We start from the raw sequence: 20,919 nt of genomic DNA, 5'->3' as shown, positions 1-20,919 counted from the left end.
ATCTTTAAAACTGACTTTCTTTCTTGAGGTTCCTGCCAACCCTCTTCCCGATGGTCTCTGCTCTCTCTATACCTCCCATTATCTTGAATTGCCCAGTCCCTCACCCTTCAAACCACCTTCACTCCCCTGAGGGCTCACCTCCTCCTTGGCGCTCCTCTCTTCCTCTCAATGCTCAATCCTGTCCCATAACTGGCATTTCTATTATATTGTTCCAACTTCATTCATCCCCATTTGAGTGATCATCATACATTGATGCCTCATTGGGCACACCATTAAGGACTTTGGTACTTTTTATTTATCCCAAACCATTTTATAATAGCCATAGATGTTCTTCCTGTTCCACACCAACGCCTTCAAAGTTTAGCCCTATTAAGGGGTGATGTTTTATCGATGAGCATTTGTGGGTCATTCCATTTTCAATTCAGTCAATTCATCTAAATTCAATGCTTTGAATTGAATACAACCCCCTTAAGTATATTAAAATAACACATACCTTTGCCTCTTCCAGCTCCAGGGCCTGGGTTCATCATCCTCTCACCTCATTAGGCTCTCAGTCTAACGCGTTTGTTGGCCAAGCGGCACGAGGGGTTGCCAAGTTAAGTTAGCATCTGGGACCAGCTGGTGAGCATGAGGCACGATCCACCTCTTCACTAGTGCCCTTCCTTTCTCTCTGGCTGCTTGTGGTCCTTGTTCATATGCATGCCCAGGCTTGGAGGGGATGCTGACAGCTTTTATCCTCATCTTCCTCTCTCTTGACAGTGATCCAATGCCTTGCCTCTGTGTTAACTGACACTCTGTGGTGCTCCTCTTCCCTCTGCTGCTTGTGGTCATTGTTGTTATGCGTTACAGACCTGAGACTTTTATCATCCCAGGTGTAAATGGCAACAGTTGCCTCTGTATCCCTAGCACTTTGTATTCACTCAATTTGTTTCCATAGTGTTTGTCTCTTGTTGTGGTGCGTCTTTGGGCAGTGTTGCAGGTGCAGGGGGGACTTTTTATCAGCCAAAAACTCACTCTGTGTGGACAGTGGACAGCGGAGCGTCTGTTTCTGGCAACTGACGCTTGTTGGTGTCCTCTGCTGCCTCCCCTGGCAGATTGCTGACAGTGGATCCCGTGCCAGTTCCTGACACTTACTCTTGGTGGGTGTCCTCTACTGCCTCCTCTCTGCTGCTTGTGCATTCATTCTCTAGAGCTGTGTGGCGGTTTGAGGCGGCATTGGAGCGGGCTTTTATCATTCAGGTCCCTCTCCCTGGACAAATGGATGTGCCTGCAGTGATCGCTGTGGTAGCTGGAGGACTGTCGCATCCTCTTTTTGTCTCCTCGGTCAGTTTGTGGTCAGAGTCTTGGATACATGCGAGCTTAGGAGGCAATGCTGCAGGGTCAGGAGGGCTTTGATCCTCCATACCTCTTTAAGGTTGTCACCGTTCCCCGGGGCTTCCTCTCTTCCTTGCTCGGGCAGCTTCTTCAGTGCGTTCTCAAATACTCGCTGCCACGTTGTCGTTTCCTATATCGTGTTGAGTGCTCTACCTTTCGGTCTTCTATTTTGCTTGCCTCCTTTGTATTTGGATTTTTCCACATGTTCTTTGAGTCGCCCGTTTATTTACGCCTGTGTGCATTTTCTCGCCTCCGGGCTGTTGGATTGTGTTTTTTTTGTGCTCTACTACAAAGTGTTTGTTGACTTATCTTCTCGTCTGCTCCTGATTCGCACCACCCCACACCCACTACACACCTACTGACGGGTGAGTACACATCTTGTTTGTTTCACTGATAACTGACACTTGGTGGTATTCCCTCTACTGCCTCCTATTGTCAGTTTTATCAACTCCAAAGACCAGTGGCAGACTTGGAGGCAGCATTGGACACGGGCATTTAGCTTTGCTGATCTTACACTCCAAAATCAACAGTGGCTATGCCTGCTGGTGGTCTCTGCTTACAACTAGACCTCATGGTATCCTCTACTGTCTCTCTGTGCTATCTCTCAAAACTTTGCAGGCATGGACGCAGCACTAAGAAACTTCCTAGCTCCCATCGATTCACTCCCTTGAAGCAGGTGGCTGCTGGTAGCAGTGGCCTCTCTGGCAACTGGGGCACTCTGTGGCTGAAACAGCAGGCTGGGAGTTTCGATGTTTGCCAATAACGCTGGGCCAGTGGTGGGAGAAGTCAGGATAGAATCTGTCCTCTTTGTTTACATTAGATATTGCCACTGAGCCTGATTGCCTCAATGGTGCCCTCTATGTCTGATGTGGCTCATGGGTCTTCTCAAAAAGTCCTGGCAGTATCGATGCAGCATTGAGGAAAGATGTATATCTGTCCATAGGTTCCTCTCTTTACTGTAGATACATCTGCATCCTCTCTCTCAACTGCATTCCCTGGCGGTTTCGGGACAAATGAAAATACATCTTGTCATCCTGTGCGCGTATGGCCAATGATCAACATGTTGTATGCCTCTGATTGGTGAAGCAGTGGTGGTCAATCAGGGAGCCATAAACTCAGTGAGGGCTTCCATCTCACATTCTACGTGAGAAAAGAAACAGACTATAAAGTATCACATTCATACATACATACATACTGTACTAGTCACACTATTTACTTATACATCACACACATATATATATATATATATATATATATATATATATATATATATTATTATATATATATATATTTATATATATATATATATATATATATATATATATATATATATATATATATATATATATATTATATTATATATCTGTCCTCTCAGTGCTCTGCCCCATGATCTGTCCCACACCTGGGTCCCTCCAATGCTTAAAAATACATGACCACCTAACTTAGCCATTTTACCATTTATCACGTTTATCCACTTATAATTATTAGTGCATTCAACTTAGGAAAGCTAGTTAACCCTATCTAATTCTATTTTTTTATTTTTTATACGAAGACACCATAAGAACTAACATAATACACTAAACAACATACACATTTAGAGGCAAAACATTATAAGCATTGCCACTTATCACCCCTAATACAAAAATAAATAAAGGACAAAACATTGATAGCTTACATTCCTATTTTTACCTCCAGCTCATAGCAAACCGATAATTTGCTCTCAGGGTTTTCATTTCATTTGTTTGCTACCCTTGTTAGGTTGTTCATTATGTATTTTTCTTAATTGTCTTTTTCCTTGCTCCAATCAGTTTTCTTGATCTTCTTATCTCTATTTATACTATATACTTTACTCTTTTGTGTTTTTATCCTTTTTTTCTTCTTCACTGATCGTCTTTTGTTTTGGATTTTGGTTACTTTGCTAAATAAGTCTCTTTCTTACTTGCCTTGATATCTTGACAAAGTTTCATTACAACCCCCACAAAGATTCAAACAGCGTGTCTGGCAACAACCTACCTAGTTTTTTTTCTGATCTGGGAGGAGATTCTGGATGTGAGGGCCTTGGGATCAACCGGGAGATATCGTCCTGTAAGCGACCTAAACGGCGCTGCTCAGGGGAGGCAGCACGGAGGCAGGAGGCTGGAACCCTACTACCCAAAAATTTCTTGGGATGTGTAGTCAATGGATGAGACCTGCGCACTTCCTCCCCCTGGACTACCCTGGAAAGCGAGGAGTCGGCAACTTTACGCATAGACCATGGTGTCTCACCTAATACGCCCAGGCACTAACTGATTCGGTACATTCGGCTCACTTCGGCCACTAGACTGATTCCCAATTCTGAGGCCGTCCCCCACGCCCACATCCGGTCGCCAGTCGTCTCCTCGGGCCGGCTTACGGCGCCAGCCTTCGCATGGTGTCCCGGTTCGTTCCCATGCCAGTCGCGGGTTCCCATTCCACCTCCCCCCACAACACTGGTCAGGCGGCGGGACCACAGCCAGGTAAGGTTGGTCAGGCTCAGTGCTCAAGGGGCTCAATCCCTGCAGTCCCAGTATTTCGGCACCCTCCTGTCTCCATCCAGTACCACCAGGTGCCTACCCCCGCCACTCAGCCTCCTGTGTGTTCCCCTCCTGTGCTCCTTTTCCTGCTTCCACTCTCTCAGCCTGAATCGTTCCCTCAGCCCCAGTTACCTCCAGTTCCATCCTCCCATCAGCCCCTCTGATGCGTCCCCAGGGTCCAGTATGCCCTGTTCTGCTTCCCTCTTCCTGAGATCGTCTCCCTCAGCCGTACCTCAGTTCCAGCTCACATCAGGCCTCTGACGGTGCGTCCCCAGGGTCCAGCATCCTTCTTCTCTCCACTACTAATTGTCTCAGCCCAGTGCCTCCAGTTCCGGCACCACGCATCGCCTACGGTGCTCCCCAGGGTCCTTTGCTTCTCCCCCCCACCTTGCCCTGAATCGTCATCCTCAGCCATTACCTCCTGTTCCGGCACCGCTACCTAGCCTCGATCGCCCCTCGGGCAGCCAGATCTTGCATTCTGCCGCGGGCCTAACTGTCCGTCTGCCCAACGCCCTCCCTGAACTGCCCCCCGTCTGCCCACGGGGCCTGAACTTTCCCCTCTACTGCCCGTCTGCCAACAACGTCTAACTGTCCGTCTGCCACAGCCCCGAACTGCCCGTCTTACTGAGCCTCAAAACCGTCTGCCACGACCTTCCCGTCCGCCAGGCCGGGCCCTAGAGCTCTCCGCCACGGAGCAGCCAGAGCCTTCCCGCCAGACAGGATCAGCCCAACCTTCCCTTAACCCAGGATCGGCCGAGCCTTCCGCCAGACAGGATCGGCCCAGCCTTCCGCCCGGAGACAGGATCAGCCAGAGCGCCTCGCTTCGAACCCAGATCAAGCCCAGAGGCCGTCATGGTCCGAGATCAGCCAGAGCCTTCCGCCATCCGCCGACAGCCAGATCCGTCAGCCAGCCGCGAACAGCCAGATCCATCAGCCAGCCCAGCGAGGCAGCCAAGATCCGTCCAGCCCAGCCGAGCAGCCAGATCCATCCAGCCAGCCTGCTTCCTCCCAGATCGCCACGTCCAGCCAGAATCCCCCATCCAAGCCAGATCCGCCAGCGTCCAGCGGATTCGCCAACCAGCCAGGATCCGCGCCCACACCGGATCCGCCATTCGGTCGGGCTGCCTCAGTCCGGTGCTGCCCTTAGTCAGGTACTGTCCCTTGCTTCGGTGCTGCCCCTTTTCCGGTGCTCCCCTTCCCCGGTGCTGCCCCTTCTCCGGTGCCGCGCCATTTGCCCCTTAGTCCGTCTCCTAGTCCCGGTGTTACCTCTTTGTCCAGGGTGGGTTAGTTGGAGGGTGGTCATGGGGGGAGGCTCACTCACGATGGTTATGACTGTGGTGAGGTGGGGATCACGACGGGGCCAAACCCCCACCTGGACAGACGCCCCCCCAACCCTCCCTATCTTATGTTTATGCTTGGTTACTTGCTGCATTAGGTGGAGGGTACTGTACCTCTAGCTCCATGACTTTGATATTTGAGCCAGGGTTGTTCATTTCATTTGTTTGGGTGTATTTCTACTGTTGGGGTGTTCTAGGTTGTTGATTTCTATTGTTTGGTGATTGTCTTGTGTTATCATATACTCCCAATCGGAGGTACAGTGTCAGCTTCTAAAACGTTATCTCTGATTAACCATATTTTACTCATGGTTTCTCCTTGGTTTTGTGGGTTTTGTTAGTTTTTTTCGGTCTATTGTACCGTGACTTCTTGAGTCGTCTTTTGTTTTGGATTTTGGTCCTTCTTACATAAATATCATGTTTCTTGGACACGTTTTGGTCAACCTTGGCTGCATAGGCACGTTCCTATCTAACATTTTCCCTTACAATAATTTTACTAAAATTAATATTGTTAAATAATTTTCGATTGTTTTCTTATACCTCCTCAAATCCAGTCTTATAATCTTCTTCATCTTCTTCTCTATTCTATGCCCAAACCACTCTCCCAAGCTCCATCACGTAGTCTGTCTGATCCCCCTTTCACTCCAGCAAACCCCTCACACCTCCCCTCTTCAAGCGTTTAACCCTCCATAACTTCCTCTTACTTACTTAATAACTCTGAAAAATACATTTGTAGTAAGTGGGTGTTGCTTCACAAATTATCATCTTTTACAATGTCCTTTTCTTCCCTTTACAATTAAGCAGAGTAGAGATCCTGCTTCCAATATTTTTTACACAATGAGGCCTATCTAGATTACTAGTAAAATTACAAACACTGGAAAAGCGATAAGTTCAAAATGAATCGATTTTGGCTATTCTTATCATTTTCGTAACAATATCCTTAATAACATCATTATTCTTGATGCAAGGGGTTACCATTGGAGATGAAAAAGCCAACACAGACTTTAAAAAGCAAACTTTGTTTCTTTCTGTACGTTACTATTGAGCCTTATTCATCCTCATGTAGCTCTACTCCATATTGGGCCTATTTACTGTAAACCACCCTAATCAGTTCCATCATGCCATTGAACACTGTGTTTTTGGTAAAAAAATACTCTATATCCCTTACCAGGCCTACTATACAGTTTCATCTATTTTAAAAACCAAGGAAGTACAAGCGAGTCTTCTTCTTTGGTTCCCCTAGATGCCTCAATTTTAATTCCCCTCGTTGAAAAGAGTCTATCATTCAACCATTTGAAATGTATGTCCATTCAATTAAAACATATTATTCTTATTAAAATAATCACTACATATCTTTTGTTTTTACACACCTCTTTTCTATTTATATATTGAGATTATTGATTAACTTATTTGGTGATTAACACAGAGAGTTTTTTTCTGTCATCAAATAATCATTAGCCCATTAAGCTGGCTCACTACAAATTCTTAACACATGACATCTCAGTGTTCCAGGATGAAGCATTTTCTCACAAAAACAACTCAACAACTATCTCTCTTCAACAGTTTCACTAGTGTGTTGATCATAAAATTTTCACATTCATACACAAGTAATTTGAAAATAAGTTATACTACTGAAACACATTCACAATAAGTTATATTACAACCTACCTCTGAAGTAACGGTGTTCTCTCACTAATGAAATAGGACATTAATAATCATTAGTGGTTATTTGAATCAGTCTCTTTGCATATTTCCCAGTTTGTCTGTGCAACAGGTAACCTTCCAGAATCAATCTGCCTTGATGTCACAATACGATTGTGCCATAATTTTGTAGCTTTCATAAAGAATTTGATTTATTTTATTTTAGTTTTTGTACCTATGCAGCACAGCACCTTGTACCTATGCATCACAGCACCTAATATACAATGATCATATAACCTAATTTTTTATTAAAATAAAATCCTGTAACTCCTCTCAAATGGTTGATCTTTCAGCGACATGTGTTTTGCTAATTAAGTCCATATGTTTAGATATCATACTACTTGCAGCCAGGCTTACTTAGGTTGTTTGTTCGATCTCAGCTACCCACTAATGTCAATATTTTTGCATCATCATCATCATCATCATCAATGAAATACATAGGCTACCTTACTACAGTAAAACAAGTCTTCCATAGTCTACTGTATCAACTCAGTAACAAAGTTCCAAAAAAAAGAAATGGAGTTCAAAAAACATCTCTCTTCAATGGCTCAGCTCTTAGCCATATAACTTATGATCAACAAGGTCAATGGCGCTTGGCAGCCATGCGTGGCATGGCGCGCGTGCCACGCGGCGCTCTAAAATCAAGAAGCGGCTCATCCACAAGTTTATCTTGGTCATTGACTGGGCCGACGATCGATTAAATCAACCAGGCTGCTGCAGTCGGTGATCCTGCAATTGTATCTTTCACGGTCGCATGCTCATAGAGGGATAAAATTAGCTAGATATTATAGTGTGTTTAAAATATAATTAGAGAGTAGGTGTCATTGATGTTTAGCATTTAAGTTTAATAAAATTATTAAATAAGGAAATCAATATCAGCTGACTACAAGAACAGTATTGTTTAAGAATTATGTTTGAACATTTTCTTATCCATGTCTTTCCAGTTGATGTTACCAAACAGACAAACTTTGATGCTCAAAGAGCGTCACACATTCCTCCATTCATTCTCATCATATTCCCTCCATTATATTTCCTCTATCATATTCCTCTATCATATTCCCTCTATTATAATATTCCTCTCCATCATATTCCTCCATCATAATACTCGCTATCTTATTACCTCTATCATATTCCCTCTTTATTTATACAGGAATCCCAGTGCAGACAGTGTCTCTTTTCAATGTACCCTGTGTTATATCAATTGTAATCCAAACAGCTTAAACAGATGAAGTACCCTTACAGAGCAGAAAGGAAGTCTGTCCACGAGCATTTCTGGGTCATTGGTCGCCTCCAATGAGATTAGATCCCCTCTATCGTGGTTTGAGCACTGGGGGTTCTCTGTATAAATCTAAGGTGAAACCTCCAGGGCTAGCCTTCTCTGGAAGTCCATCCTGGAGGGCTCCTTTCCACACGAAAAGGTGCTCCTCTGTAGGAAAGGAGAGAACAGAGCCCCCAGAGAATCTCCTTATAGGTAGTGATGACAGATCAACTCTCTTGTCATCTTCCCTCTTCCTTCCTCTTGCTCGGCCTTCTCCCTCGCCTTTCATTCTTACAGTCGTGATGAGAGAACCATTTTCTCCCTTTCCTCCCTTCCTCTCCTCTCTTTCTCTTCCTCTACCTTCCTCTCCTCCTTCCCTCTTGGTAGACCTTGTTTAGTCAAGCCAGATTGGATAGCTATGGCCCATGGTTCAACACTGTCGCACCTGTCTGGGAGGATACAGGACTAGTCCACTGGACTCAGCTCATAAGGAGGGAACTTGCTGCTGCTGCCCTCCCCTCTTACCTGGGATGAGATGATTTGAAAACCTGGCACCATCCCCTCTGGTGAGCAGTGAGCAGCATCATGCTCTGGGGAGGATTTTCCAGGGACAGGACTGGAACGCCCCATTCACTCCAAACCAGGGCTGTAGTGGGCGGGTCGAGAGTTCAAGTTCCTTGGTGTCACATCACCAACAAACTATCATGAGTCCAACCACCAAGACAGTCGTAGAGGAGCCCACAACCCTCCCACCTCCAGAACTGAACAGATTTGACATTGGTTCAAGATCCTAAAAAGTTATACAGCTGCACCACTCCGAGGCATCCTGACGGTTGCATCACCCCTGTTGTGCTTCAGCTGCTCGGCGCATCAGTAGTAAGGCGCTACAGAGGTAGTCGTACGGCAGTATCACTGGGGCCAAGCTTCCTGCCATCAGGACCCCTCTTACTAAGGCAGACATCAGAAGGGGCTAAAAATTATCAAATTATTGATACACTCAACTACTTTGTCTTTTGTGATTTTGTTTGGCTTCTAACGTGGCCTAAGCCTCGTTATTATTTTATTGTTAACTTTTTTTATTTTTTTACTTTAGTGTATTTATTAAAAATGTTCTGTCTTCTTGAACTGCATTATTTGTGGTTAAGGGCTTGTAAGTAAGCATTTCACGGTAAGGTCTACACCTGTTGTTTTACCCGGCTTTGTAATATACAATTTGATTTGATTTAATTTGAGACTAGTCAGGATCAATGGAAAGATGAACAGGAGGCAATTTGCAGAGGTATTGGTGAAAGCCTGCTCCAGGCGCTCAGGACCTCCAGACTGGGGCTAGGTTGCCTTCCAACAGGACGCGACCCTAGCCAGCCAAGACAGCGCAGGAGTGGCCAGGACCAAATCTCTGAATGTCCTTAGTGGCCCAGCCAGAAACCGGACTTAACCCGATCTAACATCTCTGGAAGACCTGAAAATAGCTGTACAGCCAGTGCCCTATTATCTGACAGAGCTTGAGAGGATCTGCAGAAGAATGAACTCTCAAATACAGGTCTGCAAAGCTTGTGGCGTCATGCAGAAGACTCAGGCTGTAATCGCTGCCAAAGGTGCTTCAACAAAGTACTGAGTAAAGGGTCCTGAATACTTTTGTAAATGTAATATTTTCATTTGTTATTTTTAATACATTTATAAAAAGTCTAAAAACCTGTTTCTCACTTGTGTTCATAGAATTATTGTGTGTAGATTTGATAAAAAAAACGATTTAATCAATTTTAGAATAAGACAAAGTGTGGAAAGAATCAAGGGTCTGAATACTTTACAAATGCACTCAATTAGATTTTATTCAAAATAATTTATAGGGCAGCCCAATAATTATGTCATGTTTTGAATAACATAATGATTTCTTGATGACGATTATTTTTCTATTTGAACAATTTTATAATTAAAGGGTAGATTCATATGATCTTTGAGTGTAAGATCAAGCTGATAGACCTACGTATATTTCAGCCTTTTTGTTCATATTTGTCTTCCTTCTGGTACCCAATTCAGGAAGGCACTGTACACTTCCACTCATCACTTAAGTAACTGTATGATGAAGAAGTCTCATTATTTACCCTTATCTCTCTCCTTTGATTACCCTCATTTCAGTCATACATTATATTACAAAATATTATTATTAAACTACAAAAAATAAAAAATATGATTAACAATAATAATATTTATTTGAATGATACATCATATTACTAAGTTGAAATTAAAATGAAATGTTTTGTAATTATTACGTATTACGAAATGTAAAAACAAAACATAAAAATAACCACAAAATAACAAAAACACAAGGTAAAAAAAAGGACACAGAAAGATCCAGCCACTGTGCCTTTACGAGTCGTCTTTGATATATCAGTTAATCACATATAGTGGTTGGTCTTTCAGTATATTACTATGAAAAATGTTTTTGTGTGTTTTTATCATTTCATGACAGTCGGCCAAGACAGAAGTCATTATGTAATTCTGCAGGAGAACATCATAACCACATTTTAAACCTTTCTTTTGGTGCCTTATTTTGTGCTATTTGCAGTCTCTTTAGGTCACTAACACATATTCTACAGAACAACAGTAGTTCATTTGACTATGATGAGAGCTTGTGATTTGTTTTAGAATTTTCTTTACCTATCCATAGGTATAAACACTATTAATGGCTCTACCTTTTTCCTCTGATAGGCTGTTTGCCATATTACTAATTTATATATTACACCTATCCATCCTTTCAACATGTGGAGTGTAGTGTCGGTTAGGATTCAACATTTAAACTACCTCCCCAAATTTAAAGAAAAGTAAACATTTTGTATTTATAATGCTTTCTTTGTGAGTATGCATGACAAAAAACAAACTAGAGTAAACATTTATTTTTTTATTCTTTGTTTTCATTGCATCACAAAAATACAGTATCTTCCTTCTCACTCTTTCTTACCCAGTCTCTTACTCATCCATCTTCAACTTTCATCCCTTCCTGCTCTTCTATCACCCTCTCAGTTCCCTCAGCTGGCTCCCTCTTTTTCCTCTTCTCAGTCTCTTCCTCTCCTCTTTCCTCCTCTTTTCTCTCTTCACCTTTCTCCTCCTTTTTTGAATCTTTCGCTCCATCTCCAGGAGCTCAAGCTTTCCTCTCTCTTTCAGCTCCTCAGACCACTTCTTCTCTTTCTTAATCCTGTCTTTCATCATGGCATTGTGTATCTTAATCAGCCCCTCTAACCTATTTTTCTCTGCCTTTTTCCTTCTCTTTTCTTTCCTTCTCTCTCTTTTCTATTTCTAACTTGTCCCTCTTTTTCTCAGCCTTGGCTTTCTTTTATCTTTCTCTCTCGCCTTCATCTCCTTTCTCTCTTTCTCGTGCATTCCTTCTTATTCAGTTTCTTATTTTTCTCTTTTTCCTCCATCTTTAAAACGTGACTTTCTGCTTGAGGTTCTTGAAAGCCCACTCTTCCCAGATGGTCTCTGCTCTCTCTGATAAACCGTCCCATTGGAGATCTTGGATTGGGCAAAAAGTCCGCCTCACGCTTCAAACCCTCCTCAGGCTCACCTCCTCCTTGACTCTCCTCTCTTCCTCTCAATGTCAATGCCTGTCCAATAATCTAACAGGAAGACATTACTCTAGATGTAATATTGTTCCAATGTGGCACATTCAATACTCATTTAGATCAACCAACATTGATGCCTCATAGGGCTTTTTGGTAGAGGACAGTAATTGGGGTAACATTTGTATTGCTTATCCCAAACCGATTTTATAATAGCCATAGATGGAGATGTTCTTTTGGGTCCACACAGACGTAATACAAATGTTAACCTAGTAAGGTGATGTTTTATACTATGACATAGAGTAGCAGGGTTGGGGTCAATTCCATTTTAATTCCATTCAATTCAAGTACTTAATTCAATGCTTTGAATTGAAATGAACAGACCCCCAACCCTGTAGAGTGAAGTAGTGTAAAATAGGACACCTGTACCGCCTCTTCCGTCCAGGGCCTGGGTTCTCATCCTCTACCTGCATATGGGCTCTCACTCTAACAGGCATCTTAGTGGCCATGCAGGCAGAGGGTTGCCAGAGGATGAGTTAGCATCTGGGACCAGCTGGTGAGCATGAGGCAACGTCCACCTCTTCACTGATGCCCTTCCTTTCTGCTCTGGCTGCCTTGGTCCTTGTCATGGATGCATGCCAGGCTTGGAGGAAGTGCTGGACAGGGCTTTTTATCACTCATCAGTTCCTCTCTTGACAGTGGATGCAGCACCACCTCTATGTTGGCAGAGCACTCTGTGGTGTCCTCAACTGTCTCCTCTGGCTGCTTGTGGTCATTGTTGTTGTAGACCATTTACAGACTGGATGACTTTATCATCCCAGTTGTAAGTGGCAACAGTTGCCACTGTGTCGTGAGCACTTTGTGGTACTCAACTATCTTCCATAGCTGTTTGTGGTCAGCTGTGTGGGTGCAGGTCAGGATTAGAGGCAGTGTTGCAGGTGCAGGAGGTTTTATCAGCCAAAAGCTCCTCTGTGGACAGTGGACACAAACGGCTGCTTCCTGGCAACTGACACTTGTTGGTCATCTCTACTGCCTCCCTGGCAGATTGTGACAGTGGATGCAAACACCCTTCCCTTGACACTTGACTCTTGGTGGTGTCCTCTGCCTCCTCTGGCTGCTTGGTCATTGTCTAGAATGTGGCAACTTTGAAGGTAGCATTGGGCCGGGCTTTTATCGCAACAGGTCGTCTCCTGGACAATGGATGCCATCGCTGGTAACGGAGGATGTTGGCATCCTCTTTGTCTCCTCGGTCAGATTTGGTCAGAGTCTGGATGGCGAGCTTGGAGGCGATGCTGCGAGGTCAGGAGGGCTTTGATCAGCTGCCATGTCCTCTTGAGGTGGTGACATCATTATTTGTTTCACTGATACTTGACACTTGGTGGTGCCCTCTACTGCACTCCAAAGACAAGTGTGGGACTGAAACCTTGATGACGGGCATTTAGCTGCTGATCTGTACACTCCAGTTGGTGAGTAACAGTAGTCTAGACACTGCATCGCAGTGCTAAGCTGTACCACTAGAGATCTGGTTCGAATCCAGGCTCTGTCATGTACGACGGTATGGGGCGGCACAATTGGCCCAGCGTCGTCCAGGGTAGGGGGGGATAGCCGGCAGGGATGTAGCTCAGTTGGTAGAGGCATGGCGTTTGCAACGCCGAGTTGCTGGTTAATCAAAAATAATGCCGCTTCTTCATAAAGTCGCTCTGGATAAGGCGTCTGCTAATATTCATCTTATGTAAAAAATGCTAAAATCAACAGTAGCTGGCATGCAGTGGTCTCTGTAGCAACTGAGACCTCATAGGTATCTCTCTGTCTGCTCTGGTGGCATAAGTCATCATCAAAACTGTTGGCAGGCATGGAGGCAGCAAGGCTTTATAGCTGCCCATCGATTCCTCTCCATGAAAGCGGTAGTGGTGGCAGTGACTCTGGCAGCTGGTCCTGCAAACAGGCTGCAGCAGGCTGGGAGGTTTTGAGGAAATTGAATGGATGCAATAACCGCTGGAGCCAGTGGTGGGAGGGGAGTAAGGATAGAATCTGTCCTCTTCCTTTGACATTAGATATTGCCACTGGAGGAATTGGGACCTCAGTGGTGCCCTCTACTGCTGGATTTGGCTGCATATGGAGTCTTCGTCAAAGAAGTGTGGCAGTATCAGTGGCATAGTGTAAAGATGTAGATCCTCCATAGTTCTCTCGTTTACCTGTAGATACATCTGCAGTGGCCTCCTGGCAACTGGGCACTCTGTGGCTGGAAACTGAGCTAAGTTTGAGAATTGAATGATTGCCAATGACCCGCTAGACAGGGGGTGCAGGAGGGAATGGGATACCAGTCGTCCTCTTCCTCATTGACGACTAGATATTGCCACTGGAACAACTGAGGACCTCAGTGGTGCCCTCTACTGCCTGATGTGGCTGCGGGTCTTCGTCAAAGAAGTGTGGCGGGTATCGATGCAGCGTTCAGGATAGATGTGTATCTGTCCATAGGTCCTCTGGTTACCTGTAGATGCATCTGCAGTGGCCTCTGCAGCAATGGGCATTCAGCAGACTGGCAGTTTCAGGACAAGTGAAAATACAATGAACCGCTGTGTATCACCTGGGTAACGTATGGCCAGTGGAGGGGATAACATGGTTAGCAGACCTGATTGGTGAAAGCTAGTGGTGGTAGAGGAGTCAATGCAGAGACCATGACTCAGTGAGAGGACAGTTACAACCATCTCTCCCATTCTGCATTGAGAAAAAAACAGACAGTGAAGTGATCCATTCATTGCAGCACATACATAGTGTATGAGTCAGCACTATTTACTTATACATACATATATATATATATATGTATATATATATATATATATATATATCATTTATATATATATATCAGTGTCCCTCTCAGATGCTCTACTTAATCTATTAACATGAAGTTTACTAGCCAATGGGCCAGCTAAGTGTAAAAATACTTTTAGCATAACATTTGTATTTTAGCCATTTATCAACGCTTTTATCCAAACACTTATAGTTAGTTAGTGCATTCTATTGGAGCTGACAACCACATAATCCTGATGAGCGTCATGATAGACAGTTGTTTTATTTGACAAGACAACAATAAAGAGGCCCAGATGCTAAATATAAGTGGTGATATATTATTTACTGGTGAAATAAATTCTAAATAAGTTTAAATAAGTAGCTACTAATTACAAAATAAGTCAGGATAAAGCATTGTTGGCTTACATTCCAGCTGCATATTATGAGATATTTATACAATAACTTATATTTAGCTAATTATTCAAATATCAGGGAACTCACTTTGTCGAAAGTTGGTCTTATTACCTCTCAATCAGTCTGGCATTTCCTCGTCTTGAACCAAATTCTGTTGTCTTCTCAATTATTCTGGATTATACAAAACAGAGCCACCTGGCACACGTAGTCTACTGTCTGATCGCGCACCTCCAACAAACTCTCTCCCTCCCGTATCAGCGGCTAACCTCCATGTCTTCCTCTTACTAACATAACTCACAGAAATACCTCAGTTGTAGTAAGTGGGTGTTGCTAGCAAATAAAATGCATCTCTTTGTTGTGCGTTTCTTCCAGCCAATGCAGGAAACGATGAAGTCATCCAGATATGTTTTACGCCAATGACCTATCTGAATTACTAATCAAAAGTTAGCTACTAGGCGACCAGTTCAATGAATCAGTTTGGCTGTTCTTATCATTTCCCGAACAATATCCTTTATGGCATCATGTTGCCGATGCAAGGCGTTGCCATTGGAGAAAAAGCTATATGAACTTTAACAAACTTCAGGCTCTTTCACCAACACCCACTGTGGCCTTATTCAACCCCTCATGTAGCTCTACTCCATAGCCAGGCCTGGTTCTCACAAACCTGATAGCCATCATATCATTAAAAACACCATGTGTTTGGGTGAAAATGACTCTCTCATGGGGGACCTAGCACCTGGGTTCAACTGTTTTAAAGCCAAAAGGAGAGTACAGCAGCAGTCTTCTCTTTGAAGTGCCCTGAAGTACCTCAATTTAAGTCACACCTCAATTTGGTCTGTCAGTTCAACCATTTGAAATGGATGTCCATTCAATTAAGAATATATTAATATTCTCATTAAAATGAATCAGCTATAATTAGTGGTATACTTTTTACACAACCTACTCTTTTGAGTGTTATTGAGATATTGATTACACATATGTTGGTGATTCTTTAGAGAGGTTTTTTCTATGTCAATAGAATGCATTAGCCCATTAGGCTGGCTCACTCAGTTGTGTTGACATCTCAGGTGTCAGGATGAAGCATTTCTCTCACAAAAAGAGGACTCAAATATCTCTCTTCAACAGTTTCACCTGATCATATTAGGTCTACTTAAATGCATTCATACAAGTAATTTGAAAATAAGTTATACTACTGAAACACACATTCACAATGATTATATACAACCTACTCTGAAGTAAGCAGTGTGTTCTCTCACTAATGAAATAGGACATTAATAATCTGTCAGTGGTTATTGAATCAGTCTCTTTGCTGTTCAGTTTGTCTATTCAACGAGTAACCTTCGAATCAGTCTTGTGATGTCACAATGGAGTCCCGATTGCCATGGTGCCACAGCAGCTTTCATGTGTAATCAAATGCTGCACAATTTAGTTTATTTATTTTAGATTTTTTCCTATACACATACAGTCATACTAATATATACAATGAATCATGTAACTAATTTTATTAAGAATAAATGCTGTAACTCTATATATCAAATGGTTGATATTAAGCGACATATGTTTTGCCTAGTTAAAAGTCTATATGTTTTAGGTATCATAACTAGCAGCCAAACACTTGAGGGTTATTTGTTGATCTCAGCCTACCACTAATGTCCAGCCATTTATCATCATCATCATCAATATACATAGGCTACCTTACTACAGTAAAACAAGTCTTCCATAGTCTATATGTCACCTCAGTAACAAAGTTCCAAAAAAATGAGGTTCAAAAAAACATCATCTCTTCAATGGCCTCAGCTCTTAGCCATATGATCAACAACATCAAATGCCTTTTCTAAAATCAAGAAGCAGCTCATCCACAAGTTTATACTGGTCAAGTGACCTGAGCCATTTGATCGGTTAAATAATAGGCTGTTTCTGATACAGTGATCACTACATATTTTCATCTATGCTCATAAGGATAAAATTAGCTGATTATTCCTTATATAGGCCCAAAAATGTAATTGAAGTGTAGGTGTCATTGATGTTTAGCATTTGGTTTAATAATTATTAAATAAGTCAATATCAGCTACTATAGACATTGTTGTAACCTGCCAACAGCGCCCATTGTTTAAAAATATGTTTGAACATTTCTTATCCATGTTTTTCAGTTGTTATAACCAAACACCTTTATTTGCTCAAAGGCGTCACATTCCTCCATTCATTCTCTATCATATTCCCCTCCATCACATTCCTCTATCATATTCCCTCTATTATATTCCTCTGCTGTTCCCTCTATGTTCCACTCTCCATCATATTCCATGCATCATAATACTGCCTATCCCATATTCCCTCTATCATATTCCCTCTATTATATTCCTCTCCATCCTCAGCCCTCCATCCCCATAATATAATATCTCTTATTACTCTATCATTCCCCCTCTATCATATTCCCTCTATTATATTCCCTCTATTATATTCCTCTCCATCATATTATCCATCATAATATCACTATATATTACCTCTATAATGTTCCTCTTTATTTATACAGGGAATCCCAGACAGGACCAGTGTCTCTTTTTCAATGGTGCCCTGTGGTATATCTCAATTAACAATCCAAACAGCTTAAACAGATAAAATTACATAAGAGCAGAAAATATATAGAGCAAAAATATTAGACTTGAACATATACATTTCACAATGAACAGGTCTTGTATTTGTAGTTGAGCTAATAACCATTTGCACTGTTATAGAGGGCTTTAGTCATCAATCAGCAGAAGACATCTTTATTAATGTAGTGGTGTCCCTCCCCAGGAGGCTGATATTTAGCTTTCAAGCTGGGTGTTCATTTGTGTCTGAGAAAAAAAAAAAACTTTTCAGACCACTTTGATCCATTTTGAAAAGTATAGCCAGCCTTCTTTACTACTTTGCCCAAGCATTTCTGACATTAGTGATAGTCAAAATCTAGTAAAATTTGGATATAAAATTAACATTTGGGCCATTTAACCAGTGTGCATCATGTAGACCTTAATGGGAGAAGGGCTATGTAAATGTCTCGATTTGTCGTTCTGAACAAATGTTTACTTCCACACAAGTACTTCTTATTATTTTTAGGTTTAAGGAAGTGTGTGAATTAGCATTCTTTATAGTAGAGCTATGAAGTTATGTATTTAGCTCTCCTGCTCGAACAAATTCAGTGATTGCTTGTCGTACGTGAAGCAGTCAAGCTGGATAAATGTTTTCGAACGCCCCTTGCGACCAACATTGCAGTTAGTGATATAAATGATATAATGATGCAGCCACCACAAGAGGAGGCAAATACAAGGATTTATTCACAGGCGTTCGTGGTTCGGGAAGGTCTGGATGGATGTCTTCTGAAAATATAAAACGGTGGAAATCAATCAAATAAGTCTTATGAAACATTTATATTTTTAAAAAAAATTCCTTCGATTTGGGGGACTATCAATACAGAGGTTTTCGTGCTGATGATCTAATGAAACAAATCCTCTCTGTCATATATAATATATTCTCTATCATATTCCTCTCTTCTAATCTCTATATCGCATTCATCTATCATATTCCTCTCCACACTCCTCATATACTCCTCTCCCTCATCGGTGCAGCCCTCTCTCTCCATCCACTGAGCAGGAAATTATCTGGGCTCAGTGAAGGGCTCAATTTTAACTCTCTTCTTAGCTGTTCCTCCAGCCTGGCAGAAGTACTATCTCCTTGTCATGACAACCTGATCTGACTTTGAGATATCTACCGTCTCTTTCAACAACATTTATCTTTGCTGCTCATCTCTTGAGTATTCCAGCACATAATGTGTGTGATGGCATAAATCTGAATACCTCTTTTTAAATCCTCTTGTGCTTCTCTTACAGATTTGAATGTGTGTCTCTGTAGTCTCACCATCTGCAGATCACAGAGATCAAAAACACTGTCCGTCTCACAGAACCTTCAGAGCCACTCCATGTTCACGACATTATCTCTCTGTTTCCTCTCTGTTTCTTGAGCTCTCATCTTTAGCATCTTTATCTGGTTTCAACAGTGACCCGTTCCTGATCAGTCTGTTGATCAGATTCTGTCTCTGACCAGAGGCCCTGCCCACTTAATGAGTTGGTATCCATGCGTTCAGGCTGTGTTTGGAGGCAGCTCACGAAGTGTAACAGTCAAGCAGGCACAGGCAGTCTTAGATGTCTGTGCAGATGAACCAGCACAGGTGGTCTGCCAGGTCAGAGGAAGCTGTGGCCATAATAATATTCATCTCCATCTCCAGTGTGTAGCGAAACAAAAAGAGGCAGTGTCAGAATACCCATGTAAGTACTAGTAGTATTAAAAACATTTGAATTTTTATTGTAAATTAGAAATTATGCCGCGTTCATGCTAGACCTAAACTCTGAAATGTCCGTCTTATTACAGTTAGATTATGAATCGGCAAGTATATCAACTACATAAGTAAACAGTGCAGTGTCAGGTTTTTGGTTCGACTATGCGTGAAGCATGTTATTGCCAGAATATAAGTCATCTAATGCTTGATTGCATTACTCCCGTCATTCGTTTCATTTATTGCCCGGCGTCAATTTATCTACTATCGGCTGTTGCCAAACAAGTGAGTCAGAAAAGAAGAGTGAATTCTACCTGAGATCAAGGAGCGAAGTCATTATGCAGTTTAAGTAGTATAAAACAGAATGGATATTCAGACACACAGCCAGTAACAGGTCTGTCTTGGAAAATACATATATGTTTCTTAAATCTCTGATCAAATTAACATTAGCTTTAAATATATGAAGAATACTGACAAACTTCTTTGTAAAGGCAGAGGCATGCTATGACTTATATCATAAAGCAAGACAGACTAAAGTTCAGATGTCAGTGACAGCTTTCCAATTGTAGGTGTAGGAAAAAGGCTTCCAAGTGAATAAGGATGGGTTTTGACCATCCTTATGATCCTCAAATAGGAAATGTCTAATAAATAATTATTCCAACTAATTCTTTGGATTGAATGTTTGCTTTAATATTGTTACACACATTAAGTCAGCAATCACCAAATAAGTGTCCAGCTTGCTCTAGTGGTTATTACAAGTAACTGCACACCTACCACAACAGCTAACATAGTGTCTCACTCCCTCTCCTCCTCTCCCTCCTCTCCCCTCTTGTCTCCTCTGTTCTTCCTCTTCCTCTCTTCTCTCTTCCCTCTTCCCTCTCAGCGCTCCAGCTGGGATAGTGGCGTGAGGTGACCTCCTCCTCTCTCACTGGGGCGGAGAGGAACAAAGGAGGAGGGGGGGGAGGTGGAAAGAAAGTGGGAGAAGAGGGAGGTGGAGAGGGGTAGAGGAGGCAGAAAGCCTTGTCGTGTGGCTGAGAAGAGAGGGGAGGAGGAGGAGAAGCCCAGCGAGAGATGGGGGGAGTGAGAAAGAGAGAGGAGGGGAGGGGGGAGGGCAGCTGTGTCCACCATGCTTTTGTAGGTGGCCAGGGGCGGACCTGTGGTGGATGTCTTCCCATGATAGGGGGCAGGTGAAGAGGTGGGCTGGAGTCAAGGAGGGGAGGGTGTTCTCGGGCCCTGCCAGCCAAAGGCAGAGGAGCAGGGGGAGGTATGCAGACATTTCTGGGGTGTTGGTGCCTCAAGCCAGTTGATCCCTTCTGATGTAAAGCAGTTTGGAAGTACTGAGAGGTGCCCTCATGAAATCAAGGTGAAACCTCCAGGGGCTACCTTCTCAGGGGAGAGTCTCCTGTTGGCTGCTGAGGTGTCTATCATGGGAAGGAGGGCAAGAGCCCCAGGAGGGTCTCACCATGGTAGTGATGACAGATCATCTCCTTGTCATCTTCCACCTCTTCTTCTTCCTCTGGCCTTTCCCTCTTTCTATTCTTCCCAGTGGCTGATGGAAGGCCCTTCCTCCCTCTCCTCTATCTTTCTCTTCCTCTACCTTCCTCTCCCTCCTTCCCTCTTGGTAACCTTGTTT

The sequence above is a fragment of the Coregonus clupeaformis genome, unplaced genomic scaffold (assembly GCF_020615455.1).
Source record: "Coregonus clupeaformis isolate EN_2021a unplaced genomic scaffold, ASM2061545v1 scaf0630, whole genome shotgun sequence".
Lineage (NCBI taxonomy): Eukaryota > Metazoa > Chordata > Actinopteri > Salmoniformes > Salmonidae > Coregonus > Coregonus clupeaformis.
The sequence above is the reverse complement of the archived record's forward strand: the minus strand, read 5'-3'. Positions refer to the sequence as shown.